Raw genomic sequence first — 23,123 nt, 5'->3', positions numbered from 1 at the left:
CCTGTATATAATTATATATGTTCAGCTGGTATAACCTGAGGATTTCCTGTATATAATTATATGTTCAGCTGGTATAATCTGAGGATTTCCTGTATATAATTATATGTTCAGCTGGTATAATCTGAGGATTTCCTGTATATAATTATATACTGTATGTACAACTGAAGTTATAAATTTCCTGTATATAGTGATATGGACCGTGCTGGTATAACCTGGACAAGGGGCTTCTACTATGAGGCAATTGAAGAGTCTGGTCTTCATTGTGTCTCTGTGAATGACAAGCAGAGGAGCTGCCCACAGGGGGATTGCCTACATGGCAGATACACTTTACTGACTACCTACTGGGGAGTAACTACGGCGGGGGGTTCTATATTTCTATATGCAGAATACTATCCACTGGGGGGCATACCTGCACAGAGAGGCCTAACTACTATATGAATGCTTAAAGGGGCCTTAGATACTGTAAAGAAGCACAGAGGGGGTCTAACTACTATATTGGAGCGCAGAGAGGGATTAACTACTATATGTGGGCTTAGAGGTGGCCTTTTTACAATATTTGAGCAAAGAGGGGATCCTAACTACTACAGTATATTGGAGGACAGAGGGGGGGGGGGCATAACTACTATATGGGGACACAGAGGGGTCCCACTACTACACTACTATATGGGGGCATAGAGGGGACCTAATTAGTATATGGGAGCACAGAGGGAGTCTGACTACTATATGGGAGCACAGAGGGGGTATAACTACTATATGGAAGCATAAATAGGGCTTAGTTACTATATTGGAACACAGAGGGGGCCTAAATACTATATGGGAGCCCAGAAGGGGCCTAAATACTATATGGGAGCACACAGTGGGCCTAACTACTATATGAGGGCCACAGAGGGGCCTAACTACTATATGAGAGCACAGAGGCGCCTAACGTGGGCTCTACTGAACTTCGTTGATTCCATTAAAGCCACAATATGCAGGGATATACTATTTATCCTTAATTATTTTGCTTACATGATTAACTGATCTATGCTTATGAAAATTAACTTCTGGCGCAGCTCTGGAGGTGGAGCGATCTATATGGGGTTTGTTATGCCCACATAGTGTTATTAGTTCTACTTTTTCTGGCTGGTCCTGCATTTACACATATTGTCAGTTCGTCTCATACATTGTATTGGTGCCTGCAGGGTTTATACATTTAGCAAAGGAGTGGATTAGGCTCCCTATACAGGGGATGCCTTTGTTAGTTCTGCTGAAGATTTTTTTTAAAGTGTATTTCATTCTTCTTGGCTCATGTATGTACATTACTTTTGTGTACCATGTGTTTGTTCATTCTGCATTGATTAATAAAAATGAGGGGTCTCACTACTATAGGGTGCACAGAGGGGACCCAATTACTATATGGGAGCACAGGGGGGTCCTAACTACTATATGGGAACACTGAGGGAGCCTGACTACTATATGGAAGCACAGATGGGTCTTAACTTCTATATGGAAGCACAAAGGGGTCCTAACTACTATATGGGAGCACAAAGGGGTCATAACCACTATATGGGAAAACAGAGGGGGCCTAACTACTATATGGGAGCACAGGGGGGTCCTAACTACTATATGGGAACACTGAGGGAGCCTGACTACTATATGGAAGCACAGATGGGTCTTAACTTCTATATGGAAGCACAAAGGGGTCCTAACTACTATATGGGAGCACAAAGGGGTCATAACCACTATATGGGAAAACAGAGGGGGCCTAACTACTATATGGGAGCACAGAGGGGTCCTTACTTCTATATGGGAACACTGAGGGAGCCTGACTACTATATGGAAGCACAGATGGGTCTTAACTTCTATATGGAAGCACAAAGGGGTCCTAACTACTATATGGGAGCACAAAGGGGTCATAACCACTATATGGGAAAACAGAGGGGGCCTAACTACTGTATGGGAGCACAGAGGGGTCCTTACTTCTATATGGGAACACAGAGGGAGCCTAACTACTGTATTTGAGCACAAAGGGGTCCTAACTACTATATGGGAGCACAGACAGGTCCTAACTACTATATGGGAGCACAGAGAGGTCCTAACCACTATATGGGAACACAGAAGGGGCTTAACTACTATATGGGAGCACAGAGGGGTCCTTACTTCTATATGGGAACACAGAGGGAGCCTAACTACTGTATTTGAGCACAAAGGGGTCCTAACTACTATATGGGAGCACAGACAGGTCCTAACTACTATATGGGAGCACAGAGAGGTCCTAACCACTATATGGGAACACAGAAGGGGCTTAACTACTATATGGGAGCACAGAGGGGTCCTTACTTCTATATGGGAACACAGAGGGAGCCTAACTACTGTATTTGAGCACAAAGGGGTCCTAACTACTATATGGGAGCACAGACAGGTCCTAACTACTATATGGGAGCACAGACAGGTCCTAACTACTATATGGGAGCACAGAGAGGTCCTAACCACTATATGGGAACACAGAAGGGGCTTAACTACTATATGGGAGCACAAAAAGGGAAAAGGGCTGTAACTACTATATGGGAGCACAGAGGGGTCCTTACCATTATATGGAAGCACAGAAGGGTCCTAACTACTATATGGGAACAAAAAAGGGCCTCCTACTATATGGGGGCACAGTGGGGGAACTACTATATGGGAGCCTTTCTGTAGTTCTCCTCAGGCAACAGAATGGCTCGATTCCCTCCTGAACCTGGTATCTTCATTCAGTTCTATTAGTACAGCTAATGTGTTTTGCCTGTTAGAACAACAAAGCAGAGGTTCGATATTCTCTCTCGTCACTTTGTTGTACTCTTCTGGTTGATAATCCATCACCTTTCAGGTCTTTTTATTGTCGGATTAATTGAATGTTTTAGTACTTTGTACTCATATTGTGGAAGTGATTGAAGGAAAACTCTTGGATCCAACCAGTTAAATCACTTGACGCACAGAATATAAATGTGACCAATACCATTTTCCATAGACACTGTAGAGAATCGAGGAGGCCAGAGGGTGAGAAGTCTCCGCAACGTGGGGAAACGACACAATCCAGATAATTATTGTCATTATCTTATATGACCGTCACGGTCTCCCGGCCTTATCCCTTAATTTCACACGTTGAACACTTGCTGCTAATATTTTGCCCTTTTCAAGTTCCATTAATTAGGGATTATAAACAGTGGGGGAGGAGAAGGTGTTAGCGCTCAGCCTTTATTACTCAGAACATGTTACCCGCACCCCTGTAATTTTAGGATTTGGCTTAATGATAGTTTTTGTCACATTTTCATTTGTTACCGGTGATTTTTTTTGTAAAACTTTTTTTGGCAAAATAAATGAATAAATGCATGTGAAATTTCCGTCCTGTTTAAAAATGTTTACTTCTCCTTCTCCTCCATATTTATATAGAGGCGAACTATAAAATTTTTGGCTGAACTCACCACTAGGGGAAGCTTACTGCATACTGGGCATGGATTGAATACAACTGTAGCCCAGTATGCAGTCAGCTCCCTCTAGTGGTGGCCTGAATTTTAACCCTTTGATTATATTGCATGTTTTTCTGTATTCCTGAATCTTTCACTTTTATCAGGATATATGTATCATTATATACAGCTGCAATAAAAGGTAAGTGAACCTTTTAGCATAACCTGTTTTTTTGCCCTGATATAATTTGTTCTGTTCTCATCATTTCATGTTGTACTTTGTTTTCGTTGAGTAAACACCCACAGTACAGGGAAAAAATAATTTAACCCTTAAATTTAATAACTTGCAAATTCCCTGTATCACAAGCTTTGACAATACTTTTTTGAGCATTCTCTCCCACAGATGTGTTTTGGTTCATTGATGTTTCTGGAATGCATGCACAGCCTATTTCAGGTCTTTCTATGGCATTGTGTGGGGAAGCCCCGCGTGGGTTGCGGTGGTTGTGACTGCCCTGTCGGTTGGTTGAAGTGGTTGGCCGAGATATAGCTCTGCCTGGTGGTAATCTGTCGTGATGCCAGTGCCGGTTGGGAACATAGATATGGTGGCACACCTGCTTTTATTTGTAGTGGGCCGGCTATACCTTTTCCCCCTGTGGACAGTAACCTGCCGGGCTGTTTCGGGGTTCAGGGTTTAGAAATTATCACGGTGGTCCGGAGTGGAGTAGTGACCCACCCAGACTGTTGGCACTGCCACCCACAGAAAGGGGAGATAACCCAAGCAAGTGTCATTACTGTGTCGGTGCTTAGTAAGGAACCACAGAGTCCTGTTAAAATAAATATAATCTTGTTTACTGTGAAGATACTTGATACAGGAGAATACCATATACTTTCGTCTTGATAAGTTACTTTATACTTTAGAGTCCAGATCTGTACTGAGAGTAGAAAGAGTGACACAGCCGTGCTGGCTGGGTTGTGTGCTGACAGGTAGAAAAGAAGATCTGAAGAGTAGAGAGGAGGATGTCGAGAGAGTCCCAACCCAAGTAGTACTGTGCTCTTCCGGAACTTTAGAGGTAGAATAAGTAGAATACTTGAAAGTAGAGAGAATACCCGTGCCCGTGTTTTGACTCTTTGGTCTTTGCACCACCTATTGCCCACCATTGTCAGGTGACCTGTCCTAGAGGGTGACACAAGCTCCAGACCTTGTTACCTGGGATGAGCAGAGTGGTCAGAGTTCTCTGATTAAACCCGCACTGCGAGATAGAGTGCTTAGGATTCTAGTAACTTTGCTGTATCCGGATCAGTTCCTTTACTTCTTCTGGATACTGTCCTGCACTGTGTTCCTCTTGACCACAGCATGGGTTAGGATAATCCTTGACTTGTCCTCTCTAGTAGTGACTTAACACTGCATAGTGTGTTGTAAGGTTGCTTGAGGGAAAACTGTGTCTAGATGCATGTACTCTGCTCAACGTCTAGACCACAACTTGGACTGGGGACCTGGCAGAAGCCAGGGCCCTACTTGACTGCTGTAGGGAGCATCCTAGCTTGCGTCCTCCCTCTACAGAATCCAAGGTAAAAAGACCCCACACTTCCTTTACCCATATGACTTCCTTCCTACAGCATGTGCAAACTGTACTGTGAGTGGGTGAGGACTCTCATTGGTGTACAGATCCATGTGATACATAAACAAAACAATAATTCTTTACTTCATACAGCTGTGCAATATCTGGATATACATACTTATAATAACGACATCTAGTGGTAAAACTTTGGTACTGCTACATTACCACTTACACTTAAAAGTACAAGCTTTTGCGAAGGGTGTAACCAATAGCAACACCTGCGGTGGGATACCACATTTGCAGTAAGTTACAGGGTCATTCCCATATGACAAGGTTATCCTCAGTCTACAGGATTGCTGGGGATAACTAGTTGAGCACAATGGGTCTAAGCTCCCCTTGAGCTCAAGAACAGGGCTCCAGTCTTCTGTTAGACTAAAGTGTTATGCATGCCGCCATCCCATTCATTCTGGATGGGAGTTGGCAGAAAAATCGGGTTTAAATCTGGTTTAAAAAGTTTAAAGGGGTATTTCACTTAAACATAACTTTTCATATTTTGCTGCCCATGGTGAGGCAATTCCTTCCATACTTGTTATTATCAAGAATAGGAGAATTCAACTCAGCTTCCTTCCTGCTTGGACACCGCATGCAGGAACAACTATTGCAGGCGTTCAGCTGTTATAGTGCAGTTCAGCAAGTTCAGCAAGCTGCCTCTAGCCTGCTGAGCCAATTACTGACTGAGACGGGACAGTGCCAAGGCCAATGATGGGGGGAACGAGCTGTCACTCCTGAGATGAGAGTCCCAGCCTGCTCAGCCAATCACTGGCCGCAGTACTGTCCCATCTCAGTGATTGGCTAAGCAGGCTAGAGGCGTCTGCAGACACTGGAGACCTGTAGGAGGACACCAGGGGGGTGCAGACAGGTGAGCATACCCTTTTTTTATGTGTATTAAATTGTGTGGCTGCCATCTTTATGAACTTTGCAAAAAGTTTGTAACAAATCTCGGTTGGTAAGATTGGGTTTGTTAATCACTATACTTCGTAGTAGAGTCCGACACAGCTGCCTTCCTGGTTGGACTACAATTGTAGGGTTTGGCCTACAAGGTGCTCAGGTTATCGACAAAGTCACAACTAAGACTATTTATAAACTTTGGGAGACTAAGGCCACGTCTCCTATAGGAGCTGCAGCGGTTACTAGGAAGTCTACAGTTTTCGAGAACTTGACACAAGAGGACGACTCAAGGATATACATTTATAGGTGATGTTCCGGATAAACGCTCTATGAAATCCTCTTAGTCCATTGTATTGTATAAAGCGTTATCTCTCCGGAGTCAAGGTATAGAAGCTCATTGTGACAGCTGTAGTTGTGATAAGTACAAGTCATCGATACACGAATGGCTCGGTAACATCTGCCGGAGCTAAGCCCCTGCCTGCTTTATTAGCCGCTTGCATATAGAGGACCTGCTCAGCGAGCACAAAGCCTTCCATAAATCTCCAGCTGATTTGCATTCGTCGGCAGCGCAACTCATTATCGGTGACCTCACTCGTTCTGCACTCGTGCTTCCCTCGCTGAGAACCGGTGCCAGAGTACTTTAGGTTTTCACTATCTATTACCTTCCACACTCTGTTGAATTTCCTTTTTCAAAGTTCCCAACCATCAGAACGACATTAGTGATCTCTTCCACTAACCACAGAGGACCTTGACTTCTCAAAGTTTCTCCCGTGACTTTGAAAGAAGTTCCACCAGAGATCAGAAAGTTCCATCGCTGAAGGAAAGCCATGGCGATTGTAGTGATTATTCCATGCCAAAAAAGTTCTGTCGGGATGGGTATTACACTAGTGATAAAGATAATATGGCGACATTATTTATTGTGTTATGGATGATAGTTCCCTAATGAAGGAAAACCATGGCAATTGTAGTAATTATTCCATGACGAAAAAGTACATAGCTGGGTATATGGCGGCATTATTTATTGTGTTACATATGATAGTTCCCTAATGAAGGAGAGCCATTGCAATGGTAATATTTTTCCTAGCTATCAGGATGGAGCTGATATAAGTAATTAATGTTTATCATCATAAACAATATGGTCTTTCCAACGAGCGTCAGGATTACATAGGCACCATATGGCAGAACCATTATAATGTACTCTAACCCAGGAGGTCTCCCTCACCTTCCAAATAGCAGATCCACTTCAAGCTGGGGCTTACATCAGGGGACAGGACGGTGGAGGTAATTTCTCCATAGCTGTAACCCCTCTCTCCCCGGACAGAGAGTGCTGCATGTATGTGCCCACATCTGTCCTGCTCATTCCTTCCTGTTCCCTGCAGTCTCTGTCCGCCCTTATGTTTCCCATCCTCTCCATTACTGTACAGTAACTTATAATATCACAGATTCTGCTGTTTCTGAATCTTTGTTTCATCTGTGTTACATGTTATTCAGAATAATAAATCATTATATTTGGGGTGTGGAACCAGTTGTCTGCATTTCAATTATTTCTTATGGGAAAATCTGCTTTGGTGTAAGAGTGGATTTCAATTACAAGCGCCGTCCCGGAACGAATTATGCTCATAATCCAAGGCACCACTATATGTCAGTATTATTTATTGAGATGTGTAATATCAATTCTCTGCTTCAAGAGGTTATACAGCAATTAACATTTTTTTTATACATTGCTGCCCTGTTGATAAACATAATAAAAATGTTATACTTACCCCTCCGCGCTCCCCCAATGTCCTGAGGTGGCCTCTCCAATGTCCCCCACTGTAACGCCTGGAGTAGTGGATCCACTGGACCGTCACCAGCGATGGGACTAACCTCACCAGGGAGCGGAGTCTAAGGGGCTGCTGGTTTTCACCAGAGCCCGCCGCAAGGCGGGATGGACTTGCTGCGGCAGGCGACCCCCAGGTCGCTACCCCTGGCTTGGTTGCTAGTGACGGCAGGCGAGGCGTGGCAGGAGCAGTAGGCAGGAGATGGTGCTGGCAGAGGTCTGTAGGCGTAACCGCAGGTGACAGGCTGAACACAGGAGCAATAGTGTAACAGAGGAGCAGGAACCAGGAACAATGACTAGGGACCAGGTAGCGGATAGGAATCAGGAACAGGGACTAGGGACCAGGTAGCGGACAGGAATCAGGAACAACAGGGAGCTGGGCCAAACGCTATGGGAAGCATGTAGAGGCTCCAACACGAGGGACAGGGCACGCTGGGATTTATAGGGAGTGATTGGGTGCAACTACCAATTAGGGATGGACTGACCCTTTAAATCTGAGACAGCCGGCGCGCGCCCTAGGAGGCGGGGACACGCGCGCCGGCCGGCACAGACGGAGATCGGAGCGGGACAAGGTGAGGCGCCCCCCGGGGCCGAACAGACAGCAGCGCCGGGTCCCTGCACAAGGACCCCGGCAGCTGCGTGGGACAGAGGGAGGTCGCGGCGGCGGCCCGGAGCACGGGACGCCACCGCGGCCATGACAGTACCCCCCCCCCCTTTGGCCTCCCCCTCTTTCTAGCCTGCAGGAACCTCTTGATGAGATCTTTGTCCAGGATGTTAGCCTCGGGTTCCCAGGACCTCTCCTCAGGACCAAATCCTTTCCAGTCCACCAGATCTTCCAATGTGGTGTATCTGATCATGTGTGTGCGATGTCCCACTACAGGCCTCTATGTGGGGGAAACAGGGCAGAGACTGAGTCAACGTATGAACTCACACCGATTTACTATTAACAACGGCCGGACAGATCTCCCTGTGGCTGCACATTTCTCTGGAGAGGGACACACAGTAGAAGACCTGCGGGTTACAGTATTAATGGGACATTTTAAGACACAGAGAGAAAGAAGGGAATGGGAATATAAACTAATGCTCAAATTTAAAACTTTGCAACATGGTCTCAATATCCATGCCAGCTTCATGTCGGCCTATGTGTGACCTGTTCTGGCTATGAAGACCATTAATTACTATTAGGCCATTAATCTGACAACAATCAGATAGCAACAAGAGATCACCATCCTCTTGTCACGCCTCATGAGCTATAGTTTATGGACCTGTTGTAAATAGCAGACCCTGTGTATATATTACATTTTGTTAATTCCAAAGTTTCCTAAAATCCTTTGATGAGTTCTGTTTAGTGTGTATATAAGTCTGTGATTTTTTTCAGTTCTGTATAACATCTTGTCTGACGAAGGGAGCTAGACTCTCGAAAGCTTACACTCAAATATACTCAGTTAGCCTCCAAAAGGTATCGCCTGATTTCTTCTCTATTCTACTGATTTCTACGGCTAACACGGTACAACAATACTCTACAGTCCACCAGGAAGAATCGTCTCCCTCTGACAGTTTTCATGGCCAGAATGTCTTTAACAACGTAGACGTCGTCAGAGACGGCTTGTGGAACAGAGAACGGAGACTTATCGGAGAACCGGTTGAGGACCACAGGCTTCAAGAGGGAGACATGGAAGGCGTTCGGAATCCGCATAGTAGGGGGTAGGCGGAGTTTGTAGGTGACAGGGTTGCTCGGCCACCAAAGAGGAATGCCCCCACTTCAAGATACGTTTTCGGAGTGCGGGGCGCACATAAGTCTTACCGGGAGGCAGTCTCTGCAGAGCAGAAGTGGCAACTGGTACTAGGCGATCGGGAGGTATTATGTGACGAGGAGATTCCTCTTGCCCCATGACATCGGATGCTCGGGATAATGCATCGGCCTTTATATTCTTCTCGGCTGGACGAAAATGAATGGTAAAGTTGAACCGAGAGAAGAAGAGGGACCACCTGGCCTGCCGGGGATTGAGGCGTTGAGCCGATTGGAGGTAGAGGAGGTTCTTGTGGTCCGTGTAGATGTTAACGGGATGTTTAGCCCCCTCTAGGAGATGACGCCACTCCTCCAGTGCCAACTTAATAGCCAGGAGCTCACGGTCTCCAATCGTATAGTTCCTCTCGGCAGGGGAGAAAGTCTTAGAATAGAACCCGCAGGTTCTGGTCTTGCCTGATGTGTCCCTTTGCGAGAGGACGGCTCCTGCGCCCACAGAAGATGCATCGACTTCAAGAGAAAACGGCCTGGAGACATACGGACGGACTAGAGCAGGAGCAGAGGCAAAGGCAGACTTTAGGCTATTGAAGGCTTGTTCGGCCTCTGGAGGCCAACGTCTGGGATCCGCCTTCTTCTTGGTGAGAGCCACTATGGGTGCGACCAGGGTAGAGAAGTGAGGGATGAATTGCCGATAATAGTTGGCGAATCCAAGGAAACGTTGGATAGCTCTAAGTCCCACAGGACGTGGCCACTGGAGGACAACTGAGAGCTTGCCCGGATCCATTTGTAGACCCTGATCGGAGACGATATACCCAAGAAAAGGAAGACTGCGCTGATGGAAAACGCACTTCTCAAGCTTGGCGTATAGATGATTGGTCCGTAGTCTTCGTAGGACCTGAGGCACTTGTGCCACATGAGTCTGCTGGTCAGGGGAGAAGACCAAAATGTCGTCAAGATAGACAATGACGCAGACATAGAGGAGGTCTCGGAAGATATCGTTCACGAATTCCTGGAAGACCGCTGGGGCATTGCATAGGCCGAACGGCATGACCAGATATTCGTAGTGCCCATCTCTGGTGTTGAAAGCGGTCTTCCATTCGTCTCCTTCACGAATTCGGATCAAGTTATACGCTCCCCTGAGATCCAGCTTGGAGAAGATCCTAGCTCCACGAAGACGGTCAAATAGTTCGGGGATTAGCGGAAGAGGATAGCGGTTCTTGACAGTCACCTTATTTAAGCCCCCGGTAGTCTATGCATGGGCGGAGGGAACCGTCCTTCTTCTGCACAAAGAAAAATCCAGCGCCAGCGGGAGACGTGGATTTACGAATGAAGCCCTTCTGTAAGTTCTCCCGGATGTAGGAGGACATGGCTTCAGTCTCGGGCACAGAGAGGGGGTATACTCGACCCCGTGGAGGAGAAGTTCCTGGAAGAAGGTCTATAGGGCAATCATAGGGCCGATGAGGTGGTAGAGAGTCCGCCTCCTTAGCCGAGAAGTCTTGGTAATCCTCCGGTAGTCCAGTCAGAGGCTTGGCGTAAGCAGGTGACCTCGTAGAGCAGTTGGGTTGAGGAGACCTCAGACACCTATTTGGACAGTCCTGGCCCCAACTGAGAACCTCCCCAGTTCTCCAGTCCAGCCAAGGAAGACCCAGCAGGATGTTGGAAGAGGAATGACGCAAGACGTAGAAGGAGATCTTCTCCTGATGTACGGCGCCCACCTGGAGGACTAGGGGTGCAGTCTGGCAGTGCACAGCTTCGGTAAGAATCTCCCCCGTAACCGAAGAGATAGACCGGGGTTGGGCTAGCTGGATCACGGGTAGCCGCCATCTTTGGACCAACGAAGCAGAAATGAAACTGCCAGCAGCGCCAGAGTCGATGAGGGCAGTAGTCTGGAGAAGCTGCCCTGAGGGTGTCTGGATGGAGACTGGCATAGTCAACCTTGGAGAGGTGGCATTCACACCTAGGGAGGCCTCTCCCACCGGACCTAGGTGCGAGCGTTTCCCGGACGCTGAGGACGTTGGGGACATCTCTGCCGATAGTGATCAGCGCCACCGCAATAGAGGCAGAGATTCAGGTCCAGTCGACGGGTCCCCTCATCAGTCGTCAGGCGAGCTCGTTCCACCTGCATAGGAACTTCTGGAGGCGACTGGGACATAGGAGCAACGGGATTCTGGAACACCGGTGCCAGCCGAGGATGGCGACGGGGCAGACTCAGACGCCGTTCTTGCCGGACCTCCTCCTCTCTCTCGGAAAACCTGGTGTAGACTCTGGTAGCCAGTAGGATGAGTTCGTTCAAAGAGGTAGGCAGGTCTCGGGCAGCGAGCACATCTTTCACTCGGCTGGACAGGCCCTTTTTAAAGGTGGCAATTAGAGCGGACTCATTCCAGTCTAGTTCTGCAGCCAGGGTGCGAAACTGGATGGCATAATCACCAACGGAGGAAGTTCCTTGGGATAGGTTGAGGAGAGCAGTCTCAGCCGAAGACGCGCGGGCAGGTTCCTCAAAGACAGAGCGGAACTCGGCCAGGAAAATTCGGAGATTAGCAGCCACAGGATCATCACGGTCCCACAGTGGTGTGGCCCAGGCCAGAGCTCTACCTTCCAATAGGCTGATGATGAAAGCCACTTTTTTTTTTTAACTCAGATAATTTTTATTATCCACCTCATTGCAGTTCAAACAAAGGAACATTCAAGAAAGGTTACAGGATACAATTCTAGTACAGGTTTTGTAGATAGAGAGCAACAAGAGTAAACGAACGTATCTGCAATGAGTCCACTCCTTTTTCTGTGTTTTCCTCCAGGTATGCTTGCACTCCTGTGTCGCACATTTTGGTCAGAGAGATTGATTAGAGGTACATAATAATAAAGATGTACAAAAGGAGAGCTTCCAAACTTAATAAACAGATATGGTTTGCAATTGAACCTAACCAGCGGCTCAACAGTAGCCGAACTATCACACTATACCGTAGAGACCTCGTAGAAAGGAGAAGCCTGCCATCCGCAAGGGTAAAGGATCGAAATCTGTGAGCACCTGGGATTATGGGCAGTAAGAGCACTAAACAGATTTCACCTACATTATCTACTCATGGCATTGAGAAATTGCTGAAGAGGGTTCCGACATACACGTAATAGGGTTGGACTGGGTATGTCTGCAGCATCAAGCCATCGGCTCCAAAGCTGTTCAAATTTGCGGGGACACCGCCTTTTAGCATACACACCTTTTTCTAATCTAATAACCATGTTCATTCTATTTAAAAATTCACTCAGGGTAGGGGGCCCAGAGTCAATCCATTTAGAAGCCACAGTCTTTCTGGCCTGGAATAGAATCCTCTAAACACCCAACACGGTATAATCATCCCATTGTAGCGCCTCGATGAAAGCCACTTTAGAGCGCTCGGTGGCAAACTGACTGCTTAGAAGTTCGATATGCATGGTGCATTGGGTCAGGAATCCTCTGCACAACTTGGGGTCACCTCCATATTTACTTGGGAGAGCCAGTCGTAGCTTAGCAGAGGCTGCAGGAGGTGATGACTGCTGAGCGGTGGTATGCTGCTGTACGGCTGCAGTCAGTTGTTGGATCAGCTGTGACTGTTGCTGGATTTGTTGAGCCTGTAGGGCGACCACTCGGGCTACTTCGTGGATATCAGGCACCTCGCCGGGATCCATGGTTGGAGCCTACTGTAACGCCTGGAGTAGTCGATCCACTGGACCGTCACCAGCGATGGCACTAACCTCACCAGGGAGCGGAGTCTAAGGGGCCGCTGGTTTTCACCAGAGCCCGCAGGAAGGCGGGATGGACTTGCTGCGGCAGGCGACCCCCAGGTCGCTACCCCTGGCTTGGTTGCTAGTGACGGCAGGCGAGGCGTGGCAGGAGCAGTAGGCAGGAGATGGTGCTGGCAGAGGTCTGTAGGCGTAACCGCAGGTGACAGGCTGAACACAGGAGCAATGGTGTAACAGGGGAGCAGGAACCAGGAACAAGGACTAGGGACCAGGTAGCGGATAGGAATCAGGAACAGGGACTAGGGACCAGGTAGCGGATAGGAATCAGGAACAACAGGGAGCTGGGCCAAACGCTATGGGAAGCATGTAGAGGCTCCAACACGAGGGACAGGGCACGCTGGGATTTATAGGGAGTGATTGGGTGCAACTACCAATTAGGGACGGACTGGCCCTTTAAATCTGAGACAGTCGGCGCGCGCGCGCCCTAGGAGGCGGGGACGCGCGCGCGCCGGCCGGCACAGACGGAGACCGGAGTGGGACGAGGTGAGGCGCCCCCCGGGGCCGAACAGACAGCAGCGCCGGATCCCTGCACAAGGACCCCGGCAGCTGCGTGGGACAGAGGGAGGTCACGGCGGCGGCCCGGAGCACGGGACGCCGCCGCGGCCATGACACCCACCCACTGACTGCAACTTGGCTACTTCCGAGACAGACTTGAATTGGGAGTGACAGCCTGCTGATCCAATCACCGATTGAGACAGGACAGCGTCTTGGCCAGTGATTGGCTGAGCGGGCTCCCAAGACAAGTTCGTCCCTAAGTTGGCGTTACTGCAGTCAGTGGAGGACACCAGAGAGGCCGCATTGGGACACTGGGGGAGCACGGAGGGGTAAGTATAACACGTTTATTATGTTAACCAACAGTGTAGCAATATATAACAAAAATTGGACAACCTCCTTAATGAAAGCCTTTGTGATTTTAATAATGATTCCTTGTTGAAAAAATACTATTGAGATGGCTCTCACATCAGTGGTGAATTTTTGATTGTTCCGTACATGGCCACAATATCACAGTACTATTAGGGTATGTGCACACTGAGTAATTCTGACGGAAACGCGGAATTCTCAGCTCGCGGGCCATGGTGGGTGTGCACGTCTCCGCCCATGTCAAAGACTCCATACTATGCACGGGCAGACACCGCCCTCCATCCAAAGAATGAACTTGATCATTCTTTGGACGGATAAAAGAATCCGCCCGTGCATAGAATGTAGTCTATGACAGGGGCGGAGACGTGCACTCCCACCACAGGTCACGAGCAAGCGCAAGCTGAGAATTCCGCGATGGAGTTTCCATCAGAATTACTCAGTGTGCACATACCCTTATACAGTACTATTACTACAAGTTTTCCTTAATGGAAAAATACTGTTACATTGCATTGGACTCTATGGCCACAATATGGCAGTACTATTTATTGTTGTGTATAAGGCGGGCATATCTACAGGTTAGTTCTGCCAACAATCACTGTACCTGAAACAATATGTCACCCTACATAAGTCAACAAGGAGATACAGAGAGTCAGGAACATGGTGAAGAACTAACGGGCCCCAGATATATGGGTATACATACCCCTTAATGGGTCCTAATTCAGAAGGGACAAAATTGATCACCAGGTTGCAGAAAGTATTGGGCTTGTGCAAACCATGCAAAAAAAAAAAGTGTTTTGGGGGTGTTTTCTGGCATTTTGTAGGGACTTCTGGGGCTTTGTGACCTAATTTGGACGTTTTAGCTGTATTCATGGCAAGGGGGAAACGTAAGGGTTATTATTAGAGCCACAGGTCAGGCACTGGAGATTGGAGATAGCTGGGTATATGGTACTATAATTATACCGCAAGAGCGTGGCCAGATGAGCCAAGACTCCAATGAAAGGGTCAAATAGAAAAGTCACCCAATATAAAAGCACAAAAGCAAATGATTGGTTTCTTACTGTAACTGGAGGTTGGAGGCTGTCACCTGTCCGAGTGCCAACCTGCATCCCTGCCAGCCATATTATGACTCACTCTATGGCGGTGGCTGGAAGCAGATACATTCATACTTACTTGTAATGAAGGCCGAGCCCGGCTCCGCATTGTACATGTAATAGGGGTGTATAAGGTCAGGGTCTAGTACTGCTATACCTGTATACCGCCCGCAGCATGAAAGGAAATTATTATTATGCTCACCGCGTTTCTGCCAAAAAATTGGATTTTTTTTTTTTGGAATATGTTAGAAGTTGATTTAATTGAATTAGAGGTAATAAAACCTTGTAGGTTCTTTGTTCCTGTTCTATGAGCGGAATCTCCCCCGCTTGGCTCAATCCTCTGTTGTGTAGAGGGGTCCGAAGCTTAATTATACTGTAGATCAAAGCTACAAACAAGAGAATTACACGTCTCTTCCCAGCAGGTTATTTATCACCCAATAATATAATTGTGCGGCTGTTTTTCACCGGGGGCCGATTGTTACAGGGAACCGCGCCTTTCTATCTACAGGAAATTGCACCTACCTATCGGGAAAATATATGATTTTTATGTGGCCTGAATCTCAACGTTTAAGGCGGCTGCAATCTGGGAGGAAGGAGAACCGAACTGATAAAACAAAGGGGAATATTACAGAGATACATTCATTATTACAGAGACGCTGATAATAGCATTATAATAATTCTGCTCCACATGAATTTCACTGTGTATGTGATAAACGGCAGCAAGTAATAAAGAAATTGATGATCAGATTAGTATGGTACAAGAAGAATAGTATTGTCCTCATAGGGAGCAGTATTATAGTAGTTATATTCGTGTATATAGGAGCAGTATTATAGTAGTTATATTCCTGTATATAGGGAGCAGTATTATAGTAGTTATATTCCTGTATATAGGAGCAGTATTATAGTAGTTATATCCCTGTATATATGAGCAGTATTATAGTAGTTATATTCCTGTATATAGTAGCAGTATTATAGTAGTATATTCTTGTATATAGGGGCAGTATTATAGTAGTTATATTCCTGTATATAGGAGCAGTATTATAGTAGTTATATCCCTGTATATAGGAGCAGTATTATAGTAGTTATATTCCTGTATATAGGAGCAGTATTATAGTAGTTATATTCCTGTATATAGGTGGCAGTATTATAGTAGTTATATCCCTGTATATAGGAGCAGTATTATAGTAGTTATATTCCTGTATATAGGAGAAGTATTATAGTAGTTAAATTCCTGTATATAGGAGCAGTATTATAGTAGTTATATTCCTGTATATAGGAGCAGTATTATAGTAGTTATATTCCTGTATATAGGAGCAGTATTATAGTAGTTATATTCCTGTATATAGGAGCAGTATTATAGTAGTTATATTCCTGTATATAGGAGCAGTATTATAGTAGTTATATTCTTGTATATAGGAGCAGTATTATAGTAGTTATATTCCTGTATATAGGGAGCAGTATTATAGTAGTTATATTCCTGTATATAGGAGCAGTATTATAGTAGTATATTCTTGTATATAGGAGCAGTATTATAGTAGTTATATTCCTGTATATAGGAGCAGTATTATAGTAGTTATATTCCTGTATATAGGAGCAGTATTATAGTAGTTATATTCCTGTATATAGGGGCAGTATTATAGTAGTTATATTCCTGTATATAGGAGCAGTATTATAGTAGTTATATTCCTGTATATAGCAAGCAGTATTATAGTAGTTATATTCCTGTATATAGGAGCAGTATTATAGTAGTTATATCCCTTTTTATAGGGGGCAGTATTATAGTAGTTATATTACTGTATATAGGAGCAGTATTATAGTAGTTATATTCCTGTATATAGGAGCAGTATTGTACTAGTTATATTCCTGTATATAGGAGCAGTATAATAGTAGTTATATTCCTGTATATAGGGAGCAGTATTATAGTAGTTATATTCCTGTATATAGGAGCAGTATTATAGTAGTTATATTCTTGTATATAGGGGGCAGTATTATAGTAGTTATATTCCTGTATATAGGTGCAGTATTATAGTAGTATATTCTTGTATATAGGAGCAGTATTATAGTAGTTATATTACTGTATATAGGAGCAGTATTATAGTAGTTATATTCCTGTATATAGGAACAGTATTATAGTAGTTATATTCCTGTATAGAGGAGCAGTATTATAGTAGTTATTTTCCTGTATATAGGAGCAGTATTATAGTAGTTATATCCCTGTATATAGGAGCAGTATTATACTAGTTATATCCTTGTATATAGGAGCAGTATTATAGTAGTTATATTCTTGTATATAGGAGCAGTATTATAGTAGTTATATTCCTGTATATAGGGGCAGTATTATAGTAGTTATATTCCTGTATATAGGGGCAGTATTATAGTAGTTATACTATAGTATGTAGTGGACAGTTCTATAGTTATAATATTATTATATGTGAAGTAACTGGATTTTTCATTTCAAAATATTATATTTCCAGAAATCTCTTTCTATAAAGTCTTTCTAATGAAATAAATTGAGGAGGATATTGTGAAGCTTCTTGTAGTCGCTTCTTTGCCTCCTTCCCCTCCTTCCCTGTATATAAAACTCTCCGCGTTCATTCCGGTGTTAATTAAGATTAATAGTATTGTTGACGCGTTTCACCCTAGCAGCTAAACCTATAAACAGCTGCAATGTTAGTGATTATGGCCGGTCTATGCAGCGCTGCCCTCAAGCAACTGTGCTTTCCTTCCTACCACTGTAGACATTGCAGCTCGTCTGGAATAGCTCCCTGGCCAAAAGAAAGTATATTATCCCAGCAAGTAACTGTGGACAAATGTTCCATAGGAAATAATTCCAAATGAAACCAGCTGCCTTCTAATGTCACATGAGTAAATCTATATTCGCTGTGGATGGCGCCGCAGATCTCTTTGGAAGTTCAGCTACTCATCACACTGATTAGGCATTAGAAGTTTTGCGGTAATATACCATATGTGCCTATTGGTTACATGAGATCTATGGTCTCAGGATTATGCAGCTTGGCACGGGCCAATAGTCATTAAATACTAAAAGACTGGTAAAGCGCAAGTGTATTGTCAATAATTCTGAGGAAAATCAGAATACATCACCGGGAAAAAAGGGAGAAACTAGCTGTGGTTTACAGAAGAGAAAAGTGGAGAATGTGAAGAAATGGAGACAATACTGTAAGAGATAGAAGACGTCAGCTACCGCCAGACTGCCAAACCCTATTCATATCCCATATACCTGAGCAGCAAGACCGCCAAGCCCTATTCATATCCCATATACCTGAGCCGCCAGACCACCAAGCCCTATTCATATCCCATATACCTGAGCAGCCAGACCGCCAAGCCCTATTTATATCCCATATACCTGAGCCGCCAGACCGCCAAGCCCTATTCATATCTCAAATACCTGAGCAGCCAGACCGCCAACCCCTATTCATATCCCATATACCTGAGCAGCAAGACCGCCAAGCCCTATTCATATCCCATATACCTGAGCAGCCAGACCGCCAAGCCCTATTCATATCCCATATACCTGAGCCGCCAGACCGCCAAGCCCTATTCATATCTCATATACCTGAGCCGCCAGACCGCCAACCCCTATTCATATCCCATATACCTGAGCCGCCAGACCACCAAGGCCTATTCATATCCCATATACCTGAGCCGCCAGACCACCAAGCCCTATTCATATCCCATATACTTGAGCCGCCAGACTGCCAAGCCCTATTCATATCCCAAATACCTGAGCCGCCAGACCGCCAAGCCCTATTCATATCCCATATACCTGAGCCGCCAGACCGCCAAGCCCTATTCATATCCCATATACCTGAGCCGCCAGACCGCCAAGCCTTATTCATATCCCATATACCTGAGCCGCCAGACCGCCAAGCCCTATTCATATCCCATATACCTGAGCCGCCAGACCGCCAAGCCCTATTCATATCCCATATACCTGAGCTGCCAGACCGCCAAGCCCTATTCATATCTCATATACCTGAGCCGCCAGACTGACAAGCCCTATTCATATCCCATATACCTGAGCCGCCAGACCGCCAAGCCCTATTCATATGCCATATACCTGAGCCAACATAGTGAAAAGGCCATTGCAGTCAATGTAATAGAACACTAGAATATAAAACCCATTAACTTTTTCAAATTCCATCAGACATTGATATTTTAAACATATTGTAACGGCACACATCAGTATCCGTTACCCCCTACCTGCTCTGGGTGGCGCTGTGTGGGGATCATCTCCTTTTCTATCAGCCTTCTTGTCCTCTGGCAGCTTCTCTTGCACTGAGCTGGCCTCCTGGAGGACTGGGCTCCCTCTAGTGGCAGGCATGCACCTGTCCACCTGTATTTATAAGCTCAGCCCACAGGTTCTGGATTCTTCTGGCATGTTCTCCTGAGGGTATATATAGTCTCCACCTCCTCACCTCTTTGCTCAGTTATTGTTCCAGTCATCAACCATGTCTGTGCTCCCTGGCTATCTGCCACTTCCTAGCGATCTTCAAGCTATTTGGATCTCAGTCCATTTTCAGTTCCAGCTCAGCTTCAATCTGAACTACATCCTAACGTTGCACCCTGCACTTCTACCACAGAGGAAAAGTAGCTAGTCCCGGACCTCAGCACTCCTTCAGTTCCTCAGTTGGTGGTCGTAGTTGTCCTTCTCTGAGGGTAGCGACCTGGAAGATTCCTGCAGTGAAGTCCATCCTGCCTTGCTGCAGGTGCTGGTGACAACAAGGAGCTCTTTAGATTTCACTCTTTGAGGAAAGAACGCCGCCACTCCTCAGTGATCCAGGGGATCCACCTCCTCCTACTTGGACCATCAATTACACATATCCATTATTAAATGAAGAAATTGACTATTTGCATTTACCTGTCTGATGGCTTCATCTATAGCAGTCGCCTTTCCTGGATCTTAACTGTAACTTCCAGTACTCAAATATCCCCAGGACTTCCAGTAGAATGAAACAGAACAAATAGCAGGCAATTATCATGATCAGAATATACCAATACTGGAAGATAGCCAGAACAACAACTGATGGGATAGGAGCTGGAGATAATGAAATAAATGATAGTAATACATATAAACGAAGATGGTGAAGATTATTGGGGCAGAAGATGAACAAGCAGGAACATATAGAATGGATTGTCTTATGGCTTCTCGGCCTTTTGGATAAGATCTAGTGTAGTATCTGTTCTTATCAGTTTAATATCTGGAAAATAAAATTAATGGATTGTGCAAAGCTGGCTGTGCCTAATCATTCATTCTCTAGATCCGACAATGTCCCCATGGAAAACCTTGGACTAAGGGCTTATTCACACACCGGGTAAATTATGGGCCCTACGGATGGGAAAGCCCTGTAATGGGCTGTTTCCCGCCTGGCATGATATATCAATATGATGCTGGGAGCGGGGAAACTGAATCTCCACAGCACTGTAATGAAGCAGCCGTGTAGCTTTGTCACTACAATGCTGTGGAGATTTAAAGAGTTTCCACGCTCCCGGCATGATATTGATACATGATGCCAGGCGGGAAACAGCCCATTACAGGGCTTCCCTGTCCATAGGGCCCATCATTTACGGGACGCATGAATAAGCCCTAACATCCAAAGGCTCTAGGACCCAGTAATCATAGGCAGAGCAGAAATCTTAGACGAGAACTGCAGCAAGTGCAAAAAAAAAAAAGGAATGCAGAATACCAAAAAGATCTAAGGATACATTGAAGAACTAAGATCTAGAAACAAGAGCGAAACAAAGCACTAAAAAAAATATAAAAATGTGAAGTTCATACAGAGAATATGCTATAATCCACCTAGAACTGCACAAGCCAGGGAATTTTTAAATGTCCCTATAATAAACCCTGGAAAATCCCTTCCTAGCAGAATTAACTAGAAGACACTAATACCCAAGGATGTAAGGCAAAGCTGTATACTGAAGCAACCGCAAAATTTAAGAGAAAAAGTAAGAAAAAAATGTAACGATAACTAGAAATAAGAGTAGAACAAAAATGCTGGGTTCATAGTGGCAGATAATATCCGTTATAATCCGCACAGTACTGCACAAGTCTAGTTGCATAGCTGCTGATTCCCTCTTCTGTTTGGATGTTTCTCCCCCTCATGAAATGTATGCCCTCTCAGTGGGGAATAGACACAGTCTTGGGGAAAACCTCCTGAAACTCATGATTACCACGACTGCCATAGAGCTCACTTAGGTGTAACAACTGCAATTGGATGTAGATTCATTGGTTACTGACTTCACAGAATGTGAGCTAGACTAGAATAGAAAAATCCGTCAGTTCTTTGGGAAGAGAGGATTGGACCTGGAAGACTTCCCCTAAATTTCAGTAGCTTCTCATAGAAGCTGATCTGAGGGAGGGTAATGTGACCAACATTCCATGTATCCTTTACACGTGTGATCCACCAGTGGTAGCAGTAAGGAGCAATATATTAACCCTTGCACAACCTTATATCACAGTGTCTACAGAAATCACAGGTTATACAGGTTAGACTCTATGCAAACCTAGATTTAGACATTTGGAGAGAGATTCTTCAGCCACACGACAACCTTATATAAGAAAAGCTGGGATATGGGTATCAGGACACTGCGCTATTACTCCCTAATCTGTCTAGCTAGCCCCTCCATTGCCCATATAACACTTTGACGACCCTCTGTGAGAGCTCATCTGCAGCACATAGAGCGAGTTCTCAGTTTATTGCAGCGGTTACCGGAGTAAATGTTCTATATAAACAGACTTTGGGAAGTGAAGCCCTGGGGCTTGTTCTCCACTGATTTTTGCTGCGTATTTCTATGAGGAAGCAGAACATATAAAGAACAAATTTAGTAATTTCTCATGGTGGAAGTTCTGAACTTTAGACCCCAGAAGTTCTCCAGTAAGTAAAGTACAAGTTCCCAGAAAATCGAAGCGTTTGTCGTTCACGCCGGAGCTTTCTGGACTGATACAATTATAGGGAAATCTAATATCACTGTGACTTCCTACACTGCTGCAGCTTCACATGTATGTATGTGATACTGGGTCATATATCTAATGGGCATTGTACTCGCTGTATACTGAGTTACCCCAGCCTGCTACGTAAATCCACATAGGAATGACTACTCTTCTTTCTGGGGACATTGTACGGCATACAGTATCTTCTGCAGACTTTAGTGGGGAGGGACATACATCTCTTACCTATGGCTGCGGTAGGGAGAAAAGTGGTGTCCATGTCTCAGTCCTCCACCATCTTTGGTCCCTCTTCTGCCATGTGTTTCTGTGTAGTTCTTGCATTGTATTAGTCACAACCATTGATGTGGATGGAGCAGGACATATTACAGGCCACTTCCAACCATGTGAAGTAACCTGGAACTCAGGGCCCCAGTTGTAGTGATCGGTAGAAAGCTAAGGTTATAGGTGTAGGAAAGCGAGTCGAAGAGTTGAAGCCAACAAGTCTTTCATCCATCCATAACATAACATGGAGGCAGAATTACAATTCTTCATGCAGTGGCAGTAAAGAGAAGCTCCATGTAGAAGGATTAACCAGTAATGGTGTTTGTAGAGTCTGGTACCAGTCCCAGTGGTGCGTTATTCCTGGGGTCAGTGTTCACACCAGTTGGCTTCCAGTGATAATTCACAGAAGATACTGAAGTGTTGACTATTGCTGCAATCCTCACTGTGTTGTGCAGGTCCTGAAAAACAAACAAGTTCCGGTCCCGGCATGAAGCCCTTGCAGGTACTAGATAAGCTATGGGGCTCTTGTGCAGACTAACTGAAGATGGTTCCTCTTCTCGAAAGTCATAGCTTTTAAGAGCAGATTCCCTCTCTCCTCTCTGGAGTGGATCCTTCGGGTAAGCCTAGACTCCTACTTAGGACCTGTTTAAGAAAATCTTGTAAAGCGCTCC

The 23,123-nt window shown here is 45.3% G+C and overlaps 1 pseudogene; it reads left to right on the top strand.

The window, feature by feature from the left end:
* The first annotated feature begins 20,380 nt into the window (after positions 1 to 20,380).
* Positions 20,381 to 20,490, top strand: LOC138768245 (U2 spliceosomal RNA; annotated as a pseudogene).
* Positions 20,491 to 23,123: the final 2,633 nt, after the last annotated feature.

Source organism: Dendropsophus ebraccatus, chromosome 11, assembly GCF_027789765.1.
Source record: "Dendropsophus ebraccatus isolate aDenEbr1 chromosome 11, aDenEbr1.pat, whole genome shotgun sequence".
In the NCBI taxonomy this organism is placed as follows: domain Eukaryota; kingdom Metazoa; phylum Chordata; class Amphibia; order Anura; family Hylidae; genus Dendropsophus; species Dendropsophus ebraccatus.
Note: the sequence above shows the minus strand (reverse complement) of the source record. Positions and strands in the feature narration are given on the sequence as shown.